This window comes from Ciconia boyciana, chromosome 1 (genome assembly GCF_034638445.1).
Source record: "Ciconia boyciana chromosome 1, ASM3463844v1, whole genome shotgun sequence".
Classification (NCBI taxonomy): Eukaryota; Metazoa; Chordata; class Aves; order Ciconiiformes; family Ciconiidae; genus Ciconia; species Ciconia boyciana.
In genome coordinates, this window is record NC_132934.1 from 183870619 (window position 1) to 183891295 (window position 20677).

Here is a 20677-nt window from a genome sequence, read left to right on the forward strand (position 1 = left end):
CTGAGAGGTATGTTCAAAAACTGCAAGTATCAATATAGACTTAACATGGTGAATTATATGTCTACCAGTTTACTGGTATCACTGTAGTAGAGGCAACTTAAACTCTAACTAAATAAAAACTGCAGATACAAATATCTGAGATGTGTGAAAGTGTACATTAGATGAATAGGAGTGTACATGTATTTGTAGTTGTAGATGTTCTCTTAGAACATCATTACATGCACGACACTGAATCACAATACCACTACACAGATTTGTGTTTGTGGTTTGTCCATAGGGAGAACTGAGACATCTGCAATAGATCACGGAACTGGAAAGCTCATCTATCCTTCTATCAGTCTGGGTGAACTAACTTTTAAGGAAGGAATAGGCTCTAGCAGTAATCTCATTAGGTCATTCAGTCGATGGTGAAGCAGATGTGCCTTCATTAAGAAAGGTTCCATCTCCTCTCACATCTTGTACACTACATGGAAAAGAAGTAATCTGGTTTATCGTCTAGCAGAAAAGAAGTGTGTAACCTTGTTTCTGTTTTCTTACTTGTTTTAATCATCCTTCTAGAACACAAAAAACATAGAGAAGCTGGATGGCATATGCTTGATTTTTGAAGAGGAATATACTGATAATGCAAAAACATTGGGAGATGCGGAAAATCAAAGAAAGTCCAGAAGAAAGTTTAAGATGGAGGATGGGCTGGGTTGTCTCGGCAGACATGGAAAATACCACACAGTTGTTCTAAATGAGGAAAATGGACTTTCCTCACTAACTGTCAGCTAAGTTTGAATGGCAGGCCTCCATTGTAACTGCCGGCCTTCTTCAGCAGGATGGAGAAAGTCTGTTGCAAGACTAGAAAATATCTGTAGGTAATCTCGCACTAAAAGGTTGATAGATACTGGCTATTCTGTCCATCTTCTAGCTTATTAAAACTGAGGGACCTCCTTGAGAAGAGTTAAAAGGTACTCCTTTTTTCAGCAAAAAGCAAACTTTTTGTTATAGAGACGAGCTGTGTCTCCACTCATGTTCCTAAGTACAGCTATAATTACAGAAGGTAGGTACTTTGTCCAAGGCAAGAGGAAGACCTAGGCTAAGCTGTCTTAGACATTCACCCTAGTGAAGGATACATGAACCCTGGGTCAATCGAAGAACAGTGTCTTGCATTTGAACTACCATGGATATATATTTGCAGCCTAACAATGTGTCCAATTTGCTCTACACGTGCTACCAGCTGTGATCGTGAGTGCTCTCACTGTGGCCTTTAACAATGCCTGTTTTTAGAAGATAATTATTTTGAGTGGCCCTCTTCAGGACTACACTTGAGTCTGAATCCCTCATTGCAGTAATGCTAGTGAGACTCTGGCAGACAGATTTTACTTCATCCTCTTTACTACACACCTTAAGCTCTAAAATGACAATTTAAAAGCACTGAAACTTTTGAAACAAACAAGACACCATAGAGCAAGTTGCAGACCTCTGAGTCACAAACTGGTTCCTTTGTGTTTGGTACTAGACATTGCCTTTTATTCAGGGCTTGATAACTAAATCAGGTGACCAATGAGAAAGGAATGGAATGGGTATAGCAATGTTTTCCTAGGTGATCTACCAGAGTTTTCCTCAAGTTTTTTTATAATGTCCCTTTCTCTCCTAAGAGCCCCTGACACATTGAAATGTGAGAATTACTTAATTCTTCACTATTCAGTTACTTTAATTAATCTCTTATCAAATTGGTTGTACTTACTTAAGGAACCATCAATAGCTGCCTGTTGTCTTGTAATGACTGAATGAAGGACATGCTCTGTGCCATGTTTCTCTATATACTTTCTCATTAATAATAGACACATCTCTAGTAACAATTATGTCTGTCTTCAGCTTCCAGTGTAATTATCTCCCTCAGTGTCTGTTCTGTAAAAGATACTTCAGTACTCTGACCTCTTCATCTTACATATCCATGTGCAAAGACCAATATCTCTTTAAAAAAACTGTTTACTGTAACATTTCATTGAAATTTCCATAGTTCATGTAGTTCATAGTTCATAGCTCACTCAAGAGTCCACCTCTCACCTTTCACTTCATTCTTCTTGGGTATCCTAGGATTTTCTCTTCCTTTGAAGAACTAAATTTATTTGAACTTCAGTCCTTTTAGAAATGTCCTTTTGAAGTCATGCTATAGTGTACAAAATTAGCAACTGGTTATTGGAGCAGTTAATAGAACTCAGAAGAGAGTGTCCTGGTCACCAGATAAGAGTCTTGCTACTCTCCTAGTGACATGATAAACTTTTTTATGTATTGGCACAACTTCAGTATGATAGAATGTCATCACATAATACTTTCATAACTGGTTCTTTGAGTAAGAGATGAGTCCTGGTATGAGAGCTGACTGAAGCAAATAAGAAGCTGATTTAGTCTATGTACCTTGCAGCCAAGTCTCTAGCCACTAAATTTCTCTAGCCATCAAAAAAGATCCACTTTTCCACCCATCCACTTTTTCCTCTTTCTCAGATTTGATCTCAACTAAAGCTAGCTAAGACCAACTATGCATGTACTAATCTAAGATAAAATTCACAGATAAATGTCTGAGGTAAGGAAGATACCTAACTCTGAAAGGAGTAAGGACACATAATGTGTTGGCCTTCATGTTTTGCAAAAGGTGGATTGGACAGTCTGCTACTGAGAATACTAGTTTCTGTAAAGCCAGTTTTTGTGTGCCTAGTTCTCTCTATGCATTGAGAGAACCTGTAAATCTGACTTGGGGCTGTGGATTCCGCTGTTTATCAGGAAGGCTAAAAGTTAGGTTTTCCACAATAGTCAGCATTGTGATACTTAAGTCTCTTTATGGATCCAGACTCCTGAAAACCTATGATTAAATTGGTAGGTGGAAAAATAGATGCTGACTCTACCAGAAACTGAGAGGAACTGTTGAATTTCAACAGCTACATGACTGTGGAAGGCTTGAACCAATAGCTATAAGCAGGTCAAATGTGAACCCTCAAGGTCTCCAGATCCATTAACTTTCAGATCATTTCCTAACATGTACACTAAAAAATGACACTTGATTTTTACCACCTTCACCTCCTACTCATCTCTACTAAGAAAAAAAAAAGCAGATGAGGTATTTGCTGGATATACTGTTATTTGATGGGCTGAGTGGACCTAACATGGTAAAAGCATTAACTCATTCTGTCTTTGCATACAATTAAATAAAACAAATAAAATAAAAGTATTTAAACTGGAGTAGATACTGAACACACACAATGTAAGAAACACCGAGTTTCTTTCAGAGAATGGACGTCAGTTTATCTTATTTTATTACTCTCTTTTCTTTTACCACTAAAAGGATAAAATTCCTCCACTGAATATGGACATGCTATTTGAAGAGTTATTTTTGTTTCAAAAAAGGAAACAATAGAAAAACAGCATGAGAAAGATTCAGAAAATGCACTTTCTGTTTACTCTCCACTGGGGTCACTGTAGGTCAGGTATATCTGCAAGCCTTGAGTAGGAAGGTTGGCACAATAGGTGCAGCTCTGGGCCCTGGCTTGCTTCCCTGGTCTGGGATACCATCTGGATGAGTTTGGCAGGTGTCTTCCTCTTCCTCGTTCTCTTTAGTTTGGTCAGGGGTGGATGAGCTGTCTCATCTCACTGTGTTAGTGCCATATGCTGCAAGATACAATTGATTTCAGTCTTGGGTCAGAAGCCAAGAGAAAAAGGGAATGGAGAAGAGGAACAAAATAGGGATCGGAAAGGGAAATAAAGAGAGGGCAACAACCTCAGAAATGCTAAAATGAAGTCCTTCCTACTACAACAGTCGTGGTATGAGATTTTTCAAAGCTTGTTGGGCTTGGGCAATCTCTGGAATACCTCAAGTGCAAAGATACTGTCTAAATATTTGCAGTGACACAGAAGCCCTTCAGACTTTTGCAAGGTTACTTCTCTGGAGACCTTGACATTGATCACCAAAGTCTAATTTCCAAAAATATGAGAAGGACCCAAGGATCTATGAGATGTGATGACTAAAAAAAAATTAATAAAAATACCCTGCCAATATTTATAGTCTGTTCACTTTTCATCACTTAAAAATACTATTGTTTATAATTTTCAGTCTTCTCAAAGTAGTAGGGTCAGCTTACTTACTTACATACATTCAGGCTGATATTTTCCATGTCACACTTCCAGTTTTTTCTTCCCTGGCCTTTAATTACTAGAAATTACTGTGATTTTTTTTTCCCTTCTAAAATCTTTCATTTGCTTACTAATAAAGACACTATTTAAAAAGACTACATTCATTTTATCTCAATTAAAACAACAGATTTCCTCTCTTTCCATTAAAAAAAGAAAACCAAAACATAACTTCCTACGTAAAGCTATTGCAATCCAGTGATCTTTGCTTAGATGTAAGAGTAGAGCGAACATTTTATTAGCAGTCACAACTCATGGTCATAGCCACCCTGTAGGCAGCCTTCACACATTGCTTCCTGTACAGTCTCCCAGGAAGAACAAAGTTTGCTGCAAGGCAGGGGCTGTAGCTATACACAAAGAAAAGAGCAGACAAATCATAGGATCTAGACTACAACATTCCCGTGCCCACTTTGGCTACTGTTAACTTATACAGCTTGTTGAAATAGGGGGAAAAAAACCCCAACAAACTATATTTTATCGAACATGCTAGAAAAAAAGTAAGGATTTATTATATTATATACAAATATTTCTCATCATACCTGAATCTAAATGAGAGCAGTCACCCAAGAGTGCTATGTTTTTTAGAAGGAAAATAGGAGACTTGCCATCCCCGGCCATCCCTGAACACCATGCCCACAACAAAATGTAATCAGACTGAAACAAGATTATGATTGGTGGTGTCCAATGATCCTTAAAGATTCAAATAGTTCATTAGGAAGGAAGAACTTCAACCAATTATAACAAGGAGACCTTTATATGCTTTAGCATTGCATCTTTTGGCAATAAGCTTTGTCTTTCTAAGAAAAATCTGTTGTGCTTACACTCCAGAAGATTTCTTTACCTCTCTACTTTTTAGGACAGATGATTTTCTCAGCAGGGGACAGTCACGATTCTCATTTTATAGATGTAAATGATACATATATACATGTATAACCCTCTGAATATAGCTACTCCTTTCCTCTTGTTTACAAGCTTACAGTTTTGCTGAAAGAAAGAGGAAGGCAACTACTGTACCTGTATGTGGCAGATAATTTTAACTTAATCCAAAACAAGAAGCCCTAGGTAAGGCTTATTTTCCAAAAGACAACTTTTTCACCTGTAAGTATCAAACATATAATCTTGTGTGGACCAGCACAATCCCAAAACACTCGTACATACATGGACATACTCTAACAACTCTAAAGATGGAAATTTCAGTTGGAAATAGTAATCATTTACTCTTAGACAAAGTTGTGCAGGTAAAGATGTCAGATGTCACACTAGATGTTAATTCACAACATATCGTACTTTTTATTCAGAACAGCCAGTTACATGGGGGTGGTACTGGTCCTTAGCATATTTCCCTCCTGTCTCGTCAATGTAAAAAATACAGAAAACAATTAGAAAAGGTAAAAGTTACCTTTGCAGCAGTGATAAAATGCTCATTATCACATTTCAGTTCTACTAGCAGTTGTTTAGGTAAATTTTAGGTTGCTGGTGTGTGGTATATGCTAGTCTACTAATGGTTTTCCTAAGGCATTTGTTTTCTAGTTGATGTTAATTCCTTTTCCCTACCTTCTGTTTATCTGTTTGTGGATACAGAGCTCCTCAGTCTCTGGAAGTGTCATTATAGCTCTTTTTCTGTAGGTATCTCTTGGTCCTCCTGAAAGATAAGTATCCACTATAGGAAATACACGGAATATACCTAAATACATTCTGGTGTTTAGCCACAGTCTGTGCTTTAATCTGTGCATTGTTTCTGCCTTTGCATTCGATCTTTTAATATGCAGATTCTAAAAAAAAAAAATATTAGAATTCTCTATTTGTGCTACCAGCTTTCCTATTACTAGTGTTATTCCAATGTACAAGAATTAAATATTTGCTTGTTTTTCATCTACTTGTTAGTATCACTGACTCCTTCTGGTGATCCAAGCTGTCAGTGAATGAAAAAGAAAATGTTCTTGAACTGTATTTTACCATCACCTGCACCTCCACTAGAAGACCCTGCAGTCTGATTTTTGGTGGGACAAACTTCAGACTTCTCTAGCCATTTCTGATTAAAAAAAGAGAAGCCTGCACCCTTAGGTGATATGTAGCAGTAAGTCTATTAGGCTGTGTGGATATTTGGTTTCAAACACATGGTCCAATAAGAAATCCTATCTTCTGCATCTTAGGTGAGTTTCTGAATGACCTCCTTATTCTGGAGTATGAGTGTCTCTCCTGCTTTGTCCTAAATATTTGGAAGTTTTCAGATTCTCCACAGTACAGAAAGCTGTTCAGGGATAACACTTTCTGACTTTGATTGGAAACAACATAGGTGACATTTAAATCTCTACTCAAGGAAAACCTTTCTGAGTCCAAAATATTCTTATAAGCAGTTTAAATTCTGTATCATCTGACCAGTATTTCTGACTTGTGTGTCTCATTTATGCCATTTCAGGTAATTGTAGCTAGGTCATAAAACCAACAAGGAACAGAATCATTCATATGAGAATTGTAATTTGTTGCCTGCAAACATGAGTAGATCTTGCTGTGGGATGGCTCTACCTTTTCTTTCTTTTCGGAAAAAAAAACCAAACAACATGTATTGCCCTTTAAGAGGTCCATTTAGCATAGTCATTTTAGATCTGTGATGATTAAAATGCTATATTACACATGCCATGTACAAGTTGTTTGTAACAGATAATTGAATATAGTTGAAAAGAACTATTATGGCCCAGTCAACTGACATTTTCTATAAGGCTAACTATTTAATTCAGATTAGACTCCTCATTCCCTCTCTCTTTAAAAAGTTAAAACTATACTTAGAAATGCGCTTCAGAACTGCTTATGCTCTTTCAGATTCTTTTCTAAGTACATTAGTCTCAAAAAATATTTGACATTAAAAACTTCAGATATGGCCTCACAGTACAATTTCTCAGGCAGCAACTCGAGCTGAAGACATTCCTGCCTTATCTTTCCCTACTGATTAAATTTGCCTTTTAATTATCACAGTATAGCAACTTGTGGTCCAAGATCAGGGGGAAAAAAAAAAGAACAAAATATGCATCTTCTTGAGAGAGGAAGGATTGCTCTGAGTCCATTGGCCTATTCAGATAGCCCATGGAATCAGATCAAAAAAAGTTTTACTTTGTGAAAAGCATTTAGATTTATGTACCGCTCAGGTGTGATATCCCAGTAACATTGAATTTTAGACAACTATATGTATACACAAAGTCAGAACTTCACAACCAAAAAATTTAGCTTCGCTGATAATTTTTAGCATCCCGTTGGAGGGCAGGAAGTTATCAAAATCTTATGTATAAATCTTCTTACAAGTCTTTTGATAATCATACTGAGGACAGCGCTTTTTCAGCACTAATAAGTTCCAACACTGAACCATAAGGAAAAATCTTGGCAACATATTCTCAGGACACGCAGGACAGACATAGCCATCTCAATTTATTAGGGTGGAGAAAACTCACATCTGGAGCATGACATAGTAATGAATCCACATTAAGGTACAGTGTGTACCTCTGTAGATCCAAAAGCAGATCTAAACATCATAGGTGAATCCAATGATCAGAGTTCATTCTTCAGTTTCTCAATTCTGTAGGGGTAGAAATATATGTGCCAAATCAATGCTAATTCATACATCCCTAAGATAAAGCCAAAGCTATCTTGTACTTTGTCTACTGTTTCTGGGTTAACGTGTAGCAGAAAGTAGTACTATCCTGGTGAACTGACTGCTGTAGCAGTGAAACGCTGCCCACAAAGGTACTTCCTGCAGCATAAGTGTAAAAGCACTGATGCTTTCAGATTTGTGGCAAAAAACCCTAAAACCCACCTCAAACTTCTTCCAGTTAATTTCTTCCCAATACAATAGGATTAATATGCAAACTCTGGTGACCAGGATCATTTGCTGTTAGAAGTGCCCACAGTTGATTCCTGCATATACTGCAGTATCAGGACATATAAACAACCTAAGAAGATTCAAAAGGAATGAAATATATCTGTTTATCTTCTCTCTTTTTTTTTTTTTTTTTTAGTATCCTTAAACTTGAGATAATGGTGACTAAAAGACTATTTAGAAAGATAATTCTAAGCTGCTTACTGAGTGTGCTCTTGTGGAGCTCAAATATGCAATTAAGGAGAGCAAAAAAATATTGACTGGTTTTATGGTGAGGGAAAGGTTACTCATGACAAAGTATGCCATCATAACAAATGGTTGTGGAAAAAATAACATGTATGATTTCTAGGTGTTCATTATGTATTCTGAATAAAGCATCAGTTTCATAACCTATTAAAAAAATAATATGCTCCAAAAATATTATCAGTTTCCATTTTACAATGTGTGCAACTTCAGAGCTAGTTTTAAAGGATTTCTACAAATACCTACTTTTTTGTGAAGAAGACTTTCCACTTCCAGTCCCCTTTCATTCCTCTTTGTGAGCTGGGATCTCTCTCCACATCTGCTCGCTCTTAGGGGTCACCTAGGTCACCAGATAGTTTGTGATTTAATATGGATTGATCTGTGCTTATGCTTTGAAAGATGTTCAGTTTTGTTTGGAAACACATGGCTTTGACAGAAACCTGTCACATACTGTGTGTGAGTGTGCTGATGAACAGGCAGTGAAGGCAGTTACCATCCATCTCTTTAGCCCATTAAATACTTAATTTGCATGTACACACTCCACATTGCCACTGAGTGCTTTAATCACTTGTCTGTTGGATATTAGAAGGAAGCTCCTCCAGCTAGTCCTACAAGAATGAAATGGTCTGGTTTACATGCTCAGGTTAGCTGAGTGTTCAGGAAAGAGGAGAGAGACATTTCCTCTGGAGCAGGACTTAATCCTTGCTGTCTTCTTAGCATTTTCTGTTGACTACCTTAGTTCCAGTCTTTCTCATCTTTTTCACAGTGTACTGATCCCATAACTTCAGGTTACAAATTCCACAGCTATTTCAACCTAGTGTCTCAGTGCCCTCCCTCTAAAACCCAAGCCTCTTAAGATTTCAAACCTTTAATAGTTATAACAACGAAACAAACTTCAGAGTTTAATTGACACAGGTATTGAATCTAATAAAACAACTAATATTTTTTAAATAGTTTATTTAGTCAAGGTCTAAATTCTATGTGTCCTGTTGTCTGCTTCTTGTCTATGCTGCTGAGACATGGCATCCTAGGTTTTGTGAGAAACCACTTTTAGTAATTCTTAATTTTCTGCATACCCCTTCCTAAATTCTCTTTCACTTTTCTGACACCAAAAATCTCAGCTCTTCTGGAAATCCAAGAAAGTCTCTTGTCCAGTTTCAGATCTATCATGTCTAATTAATACCTATTCATTTTAACAATGAAGCACCCAATTAAATACTTCAAAACAGTTATGAATTAAGTTTCCATAAGACTTCTTGCTAGTTCTCTGAAAGTATTAATTATTCTCCATGTAAATATCAGTATTAGAGCAGAATAATTTATTTCCTGCAAATATTAATATGAAATTGCCTGTTTCATTTTATAGTGTTTGTTGGTTTGTGCAACTTAAGCCATTTCTATGTTGTTAGAAGGAGACAGAACAGAATAGTAGTAGTATATTTCTTCTATACTTGTAGTGTGGCCAAATATTCCATGTCTGCTATGCACAGACATACAGTTTAACTTTTATCTATAATTTTCATCATTGAACTGTTACATAAGAATGGGATTTTCATAGAAATCCCATTCTTTTTCAAATAAATCATAGTGTGCTATCTAGTTATAAATTAATGATTTGAAAAATACTTTTAAGTGCTTCTGGATGCGTATTTTATATTTTATAATTTATATTTATATTTTATATTTTAATACAGATTTATTGAGGAAAACTTGTTAAAAATTATTTAAAATGAAGAATAAAACTTCTGTTTTTCTTTTTTTTTTCTGTCCTGCATTTCAACATCCCTGATATCCAAACAGGGGATGTTCTTTGGATCACTTGTCATAGAGATGACTAAGTTGTTATAGAGTTGACTACTACAACTAGATGAGAAGGTGTCTTCTAAGTGACATTAGTTATTCACAGATAAAAGTACCAATTTTATCTTTCAAATATATCTACCTTTTGTTATGAAAAATATTGAGAAAAGTGTGTTTCAACATTATGTGATATTTCACATAATCTTGTCACATTCACTTTATTGTGGTCCAGAGAGTATACTGGAGACACATTTAAAGAAGTTCTAACAACAGATATTGTCTAAATATGAGGTTTGGTCTATTTAGAGATCTTTCATAGTAATCTGTCCTATAAAGGTCACAATAGATAGGGAACTCTTTTAGTCATGGTACTAGTTTTCAAAAATAAATCAATATTTTATATATAGTAAACATATACAACATTCCAAAACTTCAGACTTGGTTTATTTAATTGTTGGCTTTCTTTTTCTTTTTTTTTTTTTTTTCTTTTTTCTGCTTAGGAACATAAAGGTGTGCCTCAGAGTTCTTTCAGACACCAAGGAGTCTGTTTTATGTTTTCTATTTTGAAGACACAAATTATGTGTGGGAATCCGTTCAGATGGGTTTGGATGGTACAGACAGAAGAACAGACATTGCTATCTTTCTAATGCTCCAAAAGCATTAAATACCATTAATAATTTCCTGTAAACCTGATAACATGTAGAGAAAAGTAAAAGTGAATGACTAACTTGTAGCAATTATGATGAGTTCCCAAAAGACACTTTAAGAACCTAAAATGTGGCTTCTGTGGGGTTTGTCTATTGTAAATTAAAGATCCAGAAAACCTTTGCGTAAGTTGCAGAAAAAGGCTTGACACTGTGCAAGCACTGTTCAGCAATAACTAAAACATCCCTGCGTTATCAACACTGTTTTCATCACAAATCCAAAACATAGCCCCATAAGGGCTGCTATGAAAAAAAATAACTATCCTAGCCAGAACCAGTACCTTACATCACAGCCTTTTGTGAAGGCAGGGACTCCAGCAGCCACAGTCTTTTTCCTTGGAGAGGCCTTAAAACTGCACAGAATGACAGAATGGTTGAGGTTGGAAAGGACCTCCTGAGATCATCTCGTCCAACTGCCTTGCTCAGAGCAGGGTCAGTTAGAGCAGGTTGCTCAGTGCTGTGTCAAATCGGCATTTGATTACCTCCAAGGATGGAAACCCCACAACTTTTCTAAGAAACCTTTTCCTATGCTTGATCATCCTTAGCATAAAGAAATTCTGTCTTATGTTTGAATAGAATTTAAAGTAGGAATTAAGTCAGGTGTAGTAGCCCAACCAATAGAAGATAATGGCTTGTATGCAGTTCTAGTATGCCTCAGTCTCTTCTGAACAGGATCAAGACATTGACCCTGCTTATAATCTAAATGTGTCCAATTGCCCCCTTCCCTGTTAATACCACTGACTTGCCTAAACTATCTGCAGTGGGATTTTTCACCTTCAAATGGTATTTTTTATTACCTTAATGATTTCCAGATTACTTGATTTTTGTTTTGGGGTAGCTTTTGTTGTTGTGGGGTTTTTTTGTTTGTTTTTGTTTTTCAAGAAGTAGAGCAGAGGAATGGATGATAACTCATGATGTTTTCAACTCCAGTGTCAGCCTTCCACCTATTGTTAAGCCTTTTCTAATTGAGAATTTGGTTCTTCTGACTTCTGCATGAGGCATGTGGGGTTTCAGGACATTTACAATAATAGCTTAGGTTTCGATGTTATTATTTTATTGTTAGCCTGCATACTGCATAGATATTCATTAATAATTCATTAATAATGGGATTTTTAGTTTGAACTGTTGGTTTGGATTATAATAATTGAACTTGTAACCATGGTAATTGTTCAATACCTGTCTCCTGTTTTGAAGCACTTTATAAATATGAAAGATCATACTCGCTCTCCATGTACCAGTCATTCAGCCTTGTAGGAGCTAGAGACATTTATAAAGTACTTATTAAACTTAACAAAAAGCTGGGGCATTTTGAAGTGGGTGACATTTTAGAGTTAGATGTAGTCAAAACTAAACCATGTTTTCTCACTGATTTAAAAAAAATAGTATTTTAGAAGTTTCCTGATTTAGGTAGTAATTCTAGTTTTGAATTATCACCAGAAATGGGAGATATGAAGCATATCTCCAGAGCACTATGGAGATATGTGGGGACCTATGGAGATAAGTGTAGCACAGCATCCAATTAGATGTTAAACAATCAGATAAAACAGCATTATATTACATAGCAAACAATTTATTATTACAGGTATTATATTATAACAAACTATCACCTGAGAGTCTCAGCAGAGAAAAATAAATGGACTAGTTGAACGAAGAAACTGATTTTTATTTATTCATCCCTAGATCTGGAAATTGGCTTTCCACTGGATAGTGCAACAATGCAAAATAGATTTGTTTTTTAAAATAATATTTCTTACAAGTAACATACTATGTTACCTAGAAGAATTAGATTGCAAAATTTGCTCTTACACTTGGTGAATCAAGGGAGACTGAACAGAGTCATGAATGGAAAGAAAAGAACAAGAAAAGCTGAACCCACCAAAGCACAATTTTGATATATATATATGTTTTGCTTTCAGTTAATATCATTTTCTTCCATGAGGAACTGCTCCTACAATAAATTTGTGTCTAAACCAGAAAAATCTCTGAAAACCATGTATGTAAAAGCAAAGAAGAAAACAGAAACAAAAACAAATATTGCAGCCTAGAAGATGGTTCAGGAGTTTGTACTACACGGTCAAAATAGATCTTCTGACCTTTTCCTCTATGAATCTGTGTATGCCATTGTGTTCACCGAAAACCGATGCACAGAAAGCCATTGATAATACCCTGGACTCTTCCTCAAAAGTATAAGATGAAGCACACTATCTGTTTCTTCATGTAAAAATACTACTTTATTTTCATTTGCCAAGTGCCCCTTTTTATTTCAGTAAATCAGGTAAGTGACATTTTACAATAATTTTCATAGTTCTGGGTATGACCAGAAAGAATATACTGTTTCCCTAACTGGTTTTGTGTGTTCTTCCCCTTCATGCAAAGAAGAGGAAAACTAATGACAAATATTCAGTAAAAGATGGCCAACCACAAAAAAAAGACAAAAATCAAAAGAATTCATTTCATTTTGGATCATGCCACATAACATATTATTTTTATTTTAATTCACTAATTATTTGATATAGTTTATATAGTTGGGTTTTTTTTAATCAGACATAATTTTTGACAACTTAGATGATCTCTTTCAGTACTGAAAATATGGGTGTTAGAGTTGATTCTTCGTTGTCAAACAAATGGATATCCATGTTACTAGGCAATTTCTTGTCTTAGTTTCCTTTATTTTGCTGAGATAACTCAAGATTCCACGTTCACTTTATCAATGTATGTCTGCAATATTTACTTATCAACCTGACTTGTGTTGTCATCACACAGATAACTGCAGGCTGTGCATACTGCAAAATAAAACAAACAAACAAAATTTAAAAAACATGTCAAGCACTTTTTTAATGTATCCAGAGATGTTCTTTGAATGTAAAGAACAAAGTTGTAAAACTTTTTCCTTCTCCATTTATTCACACAGGTGTTTTGCAAACTCCTTTGTTTTCTCATCTTGTTTTAACATCTCAACCACATCTCCAAAATGAGAATCAGTATCATACTGACACTACACACCATGAGTTATGAATATTTAATTATGAAGTAAAAATTAAGGCATAATCAAAACAAACATGCCAACTACAACACTTCCACAGAAATTGACCTATCAGATTATTTTTTTAGTAAGTTATCCAGCAATGTAATAAAAGGTAGATTGTCAAGTAATTCCAAAAGAAGGAAAAACCCCAAATTTTAAAATACTCATTAAATGAGTGAAAAAGCAAACTGAAATTCACTCAGTAAATTATCTACTATGAATAGTTCACCTGAATTAGCCAAAGTATGTAAAAATAATCAAATTAAAATTTCCACCACTACGTAAAGGTGATGATGATTGGAATTTTTAGCTAATTTCTAAAAAAAAATTGAAATCTCCAAGTCTTCCTTACCAGGAAAATCCTTTTTGAAGGATTCAATTTTATCTTGAGAGAATAAATCCTGCTTTGTTATGGGAAAAATCTTGTGAAACTGATATTTGAGAAAGGGGAGTATGATTTACCCTAAATAAATTTTTTTTGAGATCTCAGTATACCTTTGTCTCTCTTTTTGAATGCATCTGGCTTTTTCAAGAAGTAACAAATATATACAAAAACCTCAGAATATATTACAAATGAATATAAAACCAGAACTTATATTCAGTAACTATTAAAATAGGTACAGTTCAATATAAAGCAAGTGTCATATTTGATTCTGAATTATAGCTGAAGTTCATATTTCTAATGTCATTAATGTTTCTTTAGCTGGCTTCCCATTACTTCAACTTCATCATTTTGTCTTACTTGTTTAGGCTTATGTCATTGCAAAAATTAATTATTGTAAAATCTTATTTGTTGTCATTTCATAATTATTTCCTGGCAATTTCTTTCCAGTACAGTAACTTGCATCCAAAGAAAAATAATGGAACACTAAGGAAACAAATTTTAAAGAAAAATAAATTAAAACCTGAGAGTCTGATGTATCCAACAGAATATTTTTCCTATAAACTTTGGGATGGCATAAACCCACATGCTAGTCCTGCAAATTTATGTATTTAAATCATCATTACTTATGTGAATGATCTATTTGATATCAGTGAAACTATTCTTACATTCACAGACCTTTACTGTAATAGTCCTCCAAATGTTGTCTATAGCCAATAGTGTGTATACATTACTTTCCCTTTTCAAAAGATTCTTAACAAACAACAAAAAAAGCTTGCCCTAGCAGTGTCGTAGGCTACCACAGCTATTAGTTCTTTACCATTTATAAAAATGTCTACAGTTCTTGTTGCTTGCTTGTTTGTTTGTTTATTTTAATTCTGTCTTTCTAGTTTTACAATGTATACTCCAAAATCCCTCTTTACTTTCCCACCCAAAGCAGATGAACGGGATTTCCCTTTGAGCCTGTATCTCTTCACTGGTAGCAGAAATTTTTGGTGAGCAATTCATTCTTACAGCTGATATATAGAAGTTCCATTAACAGACATCACTGCATTACATTGCATATTCTGCACAACGGTAGAATAACATCACCTTGCCAATGTCTCCTTACCATTTTTGTAAATGTCCAGGTCAATGGACTATGGACAGTGAGATTAACTCTTTCCAATCAGTAGGATATTCCAAAAGTGCACAGCTGTCTTTGCCTCAGTTTCCTTGTCTGCACATTAATGCTAAAAAGATTTTCCTAGCACGTAAAGATGTTGAGAGAGTAATTACTCAATGTTTGTAAAATGCTATATACTCTAAATGTCAAGTATTGCGAAGGACTATTAACTATCCACAATTCATAAGTTTGATTAACAAATCTCTTAAGGTCCTATTAATTTGTCTGTTTTAGTGTTACTGAAACATAAAACTGTCCTAACCATGCATCAAAGAGTGTGTTTGGAGAGTAGATTCCCAAACTGAATAGACTTTTTATCATACTGAGAAATTAAGGAAATCTGCATTTCACTCCAGGAAGTTGGCAAAATCTTCAAAAATCTAATTCAGCTAATCTAGCTATATCTATAGAAATAAATCTGATTAAATCCCCAAAATGGATTACACAGTCGGAAAGAATCTACTTGCTGGTGCAAGGTCCTGTTTCAGGCATTTTATTCTAGTTTTCCCCTACATCAAACATTACCCTGCTACAAAGATGTTTGCTATTTGCCAATGCTGACTGCAGTCATTCACTGTCAGGCACCAGTCTGCTAGTACAGCAATCAGTTAAAACGAGACAGCAGTAACTTGAAAACAACATTTATAACAGTATGCTAACAGTATTTATCCAGTGCATATGGAAAATATTAATTGCTTACAGTGGTTTTGCTACAGTTCCACAATTTCTGTTTGAAGTCTCACATAGCACTGCTACAAAATGCAGTTTAGGACTCAAAATAACCTGTCATGTCCTTCAACAGTTTGGGTTATGGTCTAGATCACTTGCTGTAGTCTGAGCACAATAAAGTCTGAATTCTTTTTCAATAATATTTTAAAATCACTTTGCAAAATGCCCCAAAAATAAGGCAAAGACAAGAGTCTAGTAATTTGGTCTAGGTTGGAAGGTCTGAGGAAACACAGAGAGAGACAGGGAAGTCACTACAGTGGACAGCCGTTGCTTTCTTTGGGTAAGGTAAATTCAAGATAGAGAGAAAAGGTTCGACCAGCATCCTCAGTGTTTCTCTTTGATAATTAGTTTAACTTTCTACAGAGTTGTGAGAATTGACACAATTTTAAGGTACACACAAATTAATAGATTATTTTTTGTTGTGGTATTTGTTTCTTTAAAACCAAAAGAAACACTGCATTAAATTAAAGGACAAAAGGGCATTAGTATTCTGTCAAGAGGATAAGGTCTAGTGGCTTAATCTGAGTATATCATTCATAAGCAATTAACCTAAGGGCTAAATAATAATAGTAGGAAGCATATGTTTTATTTTCAATTTTGAAATAACTGTATGATGACAGATGATAAAATTGCATTTGTGATTATTTTAACTGTAGTTATAAGTTTAGAGATAAGATTGTTGTATATGGGCAGGTCCTTATTGGATACACATTGCAGCATGCTAGCATTGAAAAATATATCTGTCCATTTTGGGGGGTTTTAATGCCTTAAAACATTTGTATATTTTAGGCTGTTGTAGTACTTTGAATTCTCAACAGATCCTTGTTTCCCCTTTTGAGCTAGGCTCCTGAGTAAGACAGGGTATAACTTAGTCCCTGTCCTAGAAAGCTGACATTCAATGAAGACTGAGAGAGGATATGGAGAAAGATATTTCATTACATTCTTTTTATGTGGAAGAAATGGGAAAAGTAGGATTGTCCAAACTTAAAACTTTTGCTGCTCTAACTGTCTCTAAAGAGTTACAGCAAGCACCAATATCAGATGGCAGAAATATTTATTTTAGCTTACTGTGATCCCACTATCTAAAGAAACAGTTTCTGGCATCACAGAATTCCTCCCCATCAATTCATTGTGCAAATGAATATAGTTTTTATTTTCTTTCTGAGAAGAGTCTTCTCTGATTTTGTTTAGCCCAGAGGTTCCAAAATTAGGGATCATGACCACAAACAGGATCCCAGTAGTTAGGAGTAGACCACAAGCCTGGAAGACATCTGAGTGTTGGTCACTGTAATATGCATATTCTCTAAAATTCATATTCAGAGACCAACAGAAAGATACTGACAGAGTAGAGCTGAAGTAGAAAAACAGTGCAACATGTAGTTCTCAAGCTAGGTTTTTAGGGTAGACAAACAAAGCACTGTTACCAGCATAATAATAGCCACTTTAGTTCAGGAGAAGGATCCTAACAGTGATCATTGGGACTGCCCAGAGGAGAGTCAGAAAGGGGCATATTCCAGAAGAGCAGGGTTGCAAAGCTGCATAGAACTGAAGCACAGGTTTGAGTGCTGGTCCTTGACTGTTCTGACTCCCCAGTTGATGGTACACAGCTGGGCATAGCTGTGCTCTGTAGCAACTTGCTCTCCCCAGACGAGAGCCAGGGACGGTTCAAGGGATATACCGGCCAGGTGCTAGTCCTAACGTGCAGTGTGACTGTCCTTGCCTTTTTTGAGGGGGAAGAAAGATTAGCTGTACTTACGTGACCCTTGTTATACCGTCTGTACTCACAGAGGAGGAAAGGGCCTGGATCATTTTACTTTTTTGTTTTAAAGGTAGTCAGAGTGGCTAGACAAAGAGCTATTTAGGAGCAGCTATTGTGTTTTTAATTCGTATTATATTTTAATCTGCATTAATATCAAGCATATAAAAACCGTAAGTTAAGTTGGTATAAAAATGTTTTAGAGGTATAACTGCATGTAGAGTAAGTAGTTCATGGATTTTGTACAGTTACAAAAAACCTAACAAAATATGTGCTTTATGTGCTTTATGTTCAGAAAAGTTTAAAGGGTAGACACTGTAATTTTTTTACAAAGTACCTACAGCAAATCAACAAATGAATCCTTCAAATCTCAGTTAGTGCCTTTATACGCAAGGGCAGTCGCTTACTCTGCTATCACTGAACTAGATTTAAACATAATTCTTCTATGAACAGTGGCCAAACTCCTGTAAGTCTTTGAGCTTTCTTACAGAACAACAGCTGCATTTCTGTGCTATGCTGAGGCTGCCCAACACCAGGTAACCTGGTGGATGAGATAGCCACAGAATGAGGGTGAAATTAAGGTGGAACAGAAAAAAAAAAAGGCATTCCAGCATTTTATCTCAACACGCAATTTGTCTTCTGACTTCCCGTGAGAGAAAGTATGTCAAGAAATAGCCTCAAGACAATGACAATAACAGCAAAAGTGGTTGCATTAATTTATGGGGAGTAGGACAATGAAACGTTTCATGAATTACTTTAACTTTCTTTCTCCAAATAATGTTCCAGCAGGGGATTGATGGTTGACAGCTGTGTTCACTGATAGGTAACCTTGTTGCAAGTTTCTGAAGAAAGATGTTCTTCTTCACTGGACTTGTCTCCGCTTTGTAATTTTTTTTTTGTCTCCTTAGAGCCAACACAGCTATTGTTACATTTTAAAATATTTCTATCATGTATTTCTTCTTTGAAATAATTAATTTTTTCTTTGCACTACTTGGCTGATAACATGTCATAATGTAGGCTGCCAAGTGCCAAATGACTCTCAGATTCATTCAAGCATTCAAAGGAAGAAAAACCATTCATCTAGATGAGATCTTATCTGACAAGTCAAGCTCAAGAAATCTCAGTATAATTATATGGTGTTAATGAAGGCCGTGTATACAGGCAGTTCTCAATATTAACCTCTGTGTTAGTCTATCAACAGTAATGTGAATCAGTCATTTTAAGTTAGAACAAGTAAGTAGATTTTTTTAAACTAAACAACCCTCCCCCACGGAAACACTTTATACGAGAAGTTTTCATCTTTTGCAAAGGCTTCCTAAGCCGTACTTTCCACAGAAAGGTTGTTATCCTACTACCATTAACCCGTTCTTCTGAACAGGTATTTGTTTAGAAACCAATGAAAAGGCATTTTTTAATATTCAAGGACTACTGCTTGATACAGCATAGTGATATAAGATTTGTTGTCACTTGTATTTTTCAAAAATCTAAATTTAAAAAAGGTGTAAGGTTGCTCTTTAACAATTGCTGTCATTACAGTCATATGTTGGAAAATATTCTTAATGGCAAGTGTAGTGCTGCATGACTTTTGTATATGTTTATAATGTTTATTGCTTGATCTCAAATTTATGCAAAGTATATTTATTTCTACGTTAAGATTCAGTATTACTTATTTTAAAAAAATAACTACAACTAGCCAAAAATAATTCAATCAAGTAGTGCTGGTTTGCTTCTTTTGGAAAAGACTGAATTAAAAAAAATGTAACATTTAAAAATTTTTTTTTGCATTGCAACAATTTCATTAAAAAAGTTTTTCAGGTGTAAGCCTCCACTTGCTGAAAGACAGATCTTTTCTCCAGAATGTCCAATAAAGTATAATTTAACAATTTCAGGTAAGATTCAAAAGAACTGGGTTCAAATCCCTATAAGGCATTGGATGCCACAGTATGTGAATTTCCTGTTAACAAAACTGTAGTTCCAGTTACCAAAGTGTGTGCGCATGTTTTTTCCTAACTTTTTTTGTTTGTTCCCAGAGTTCACAGTTTTGCTCTAAAAAAACAACTTTTTTCCCCCAACAAAATAATCACCTCTAGTACTTTCTTTCATTTGTTTTTTACTATTTCTTTGTTACTGAAGCACTATTTAAAAAAATATATAAAATTACATGTGACAGGTTGTTATGTTTATCTTCCTGGTCAGAACAAGACTCCGGAACTGCATTTGAACATAGAAGAATTGGCAATGGCCAACTGCAGAATAACTGCATTCCAAATAATTAACTAAGGAGGAAGCTTTTGGAGTGTGTGTGAAAGCATACAGACTCCAAAATGCATGGAAGTTGTAAAACTGAAAAATGAAATTAAATTAACTGAAAAATGAACGGTAAAATGAAAAATGCATTACAGTTGTAAAACTTCACTAAATGGCATCAAGAAATACTGTACCATAATGGAGAATAATCGCAATTGGTATTGTACATATATTTAGGTATGTATGTGTGTGTATATGTAGATAGGTACATAGGTAGGTAGGTAGGTAGGTAGATAGATCAACTGATCACCTTTTACCGAAATCAAATATATCAACAGAAAACATAAATAGAGAGCATTTACCAATTAGGCAAGGGTTTGTAGACCTCGGCCATGAAAATGGTTTGGTCCCAGTCCTCTACAGAAAGAGTCCAGTGCTTATACAAAGCAGTATCAAAATTAATCCTCTGTCATAAGCAGAGGAACTGTTCATATCAACAAAACACTGTGCTTACGCATGAGTCTTTTTCTGCCCTCCACGGTACTCCTGTGATATTATTTTTCTGTGTGTGAGCCAAGAGCTGAGGAG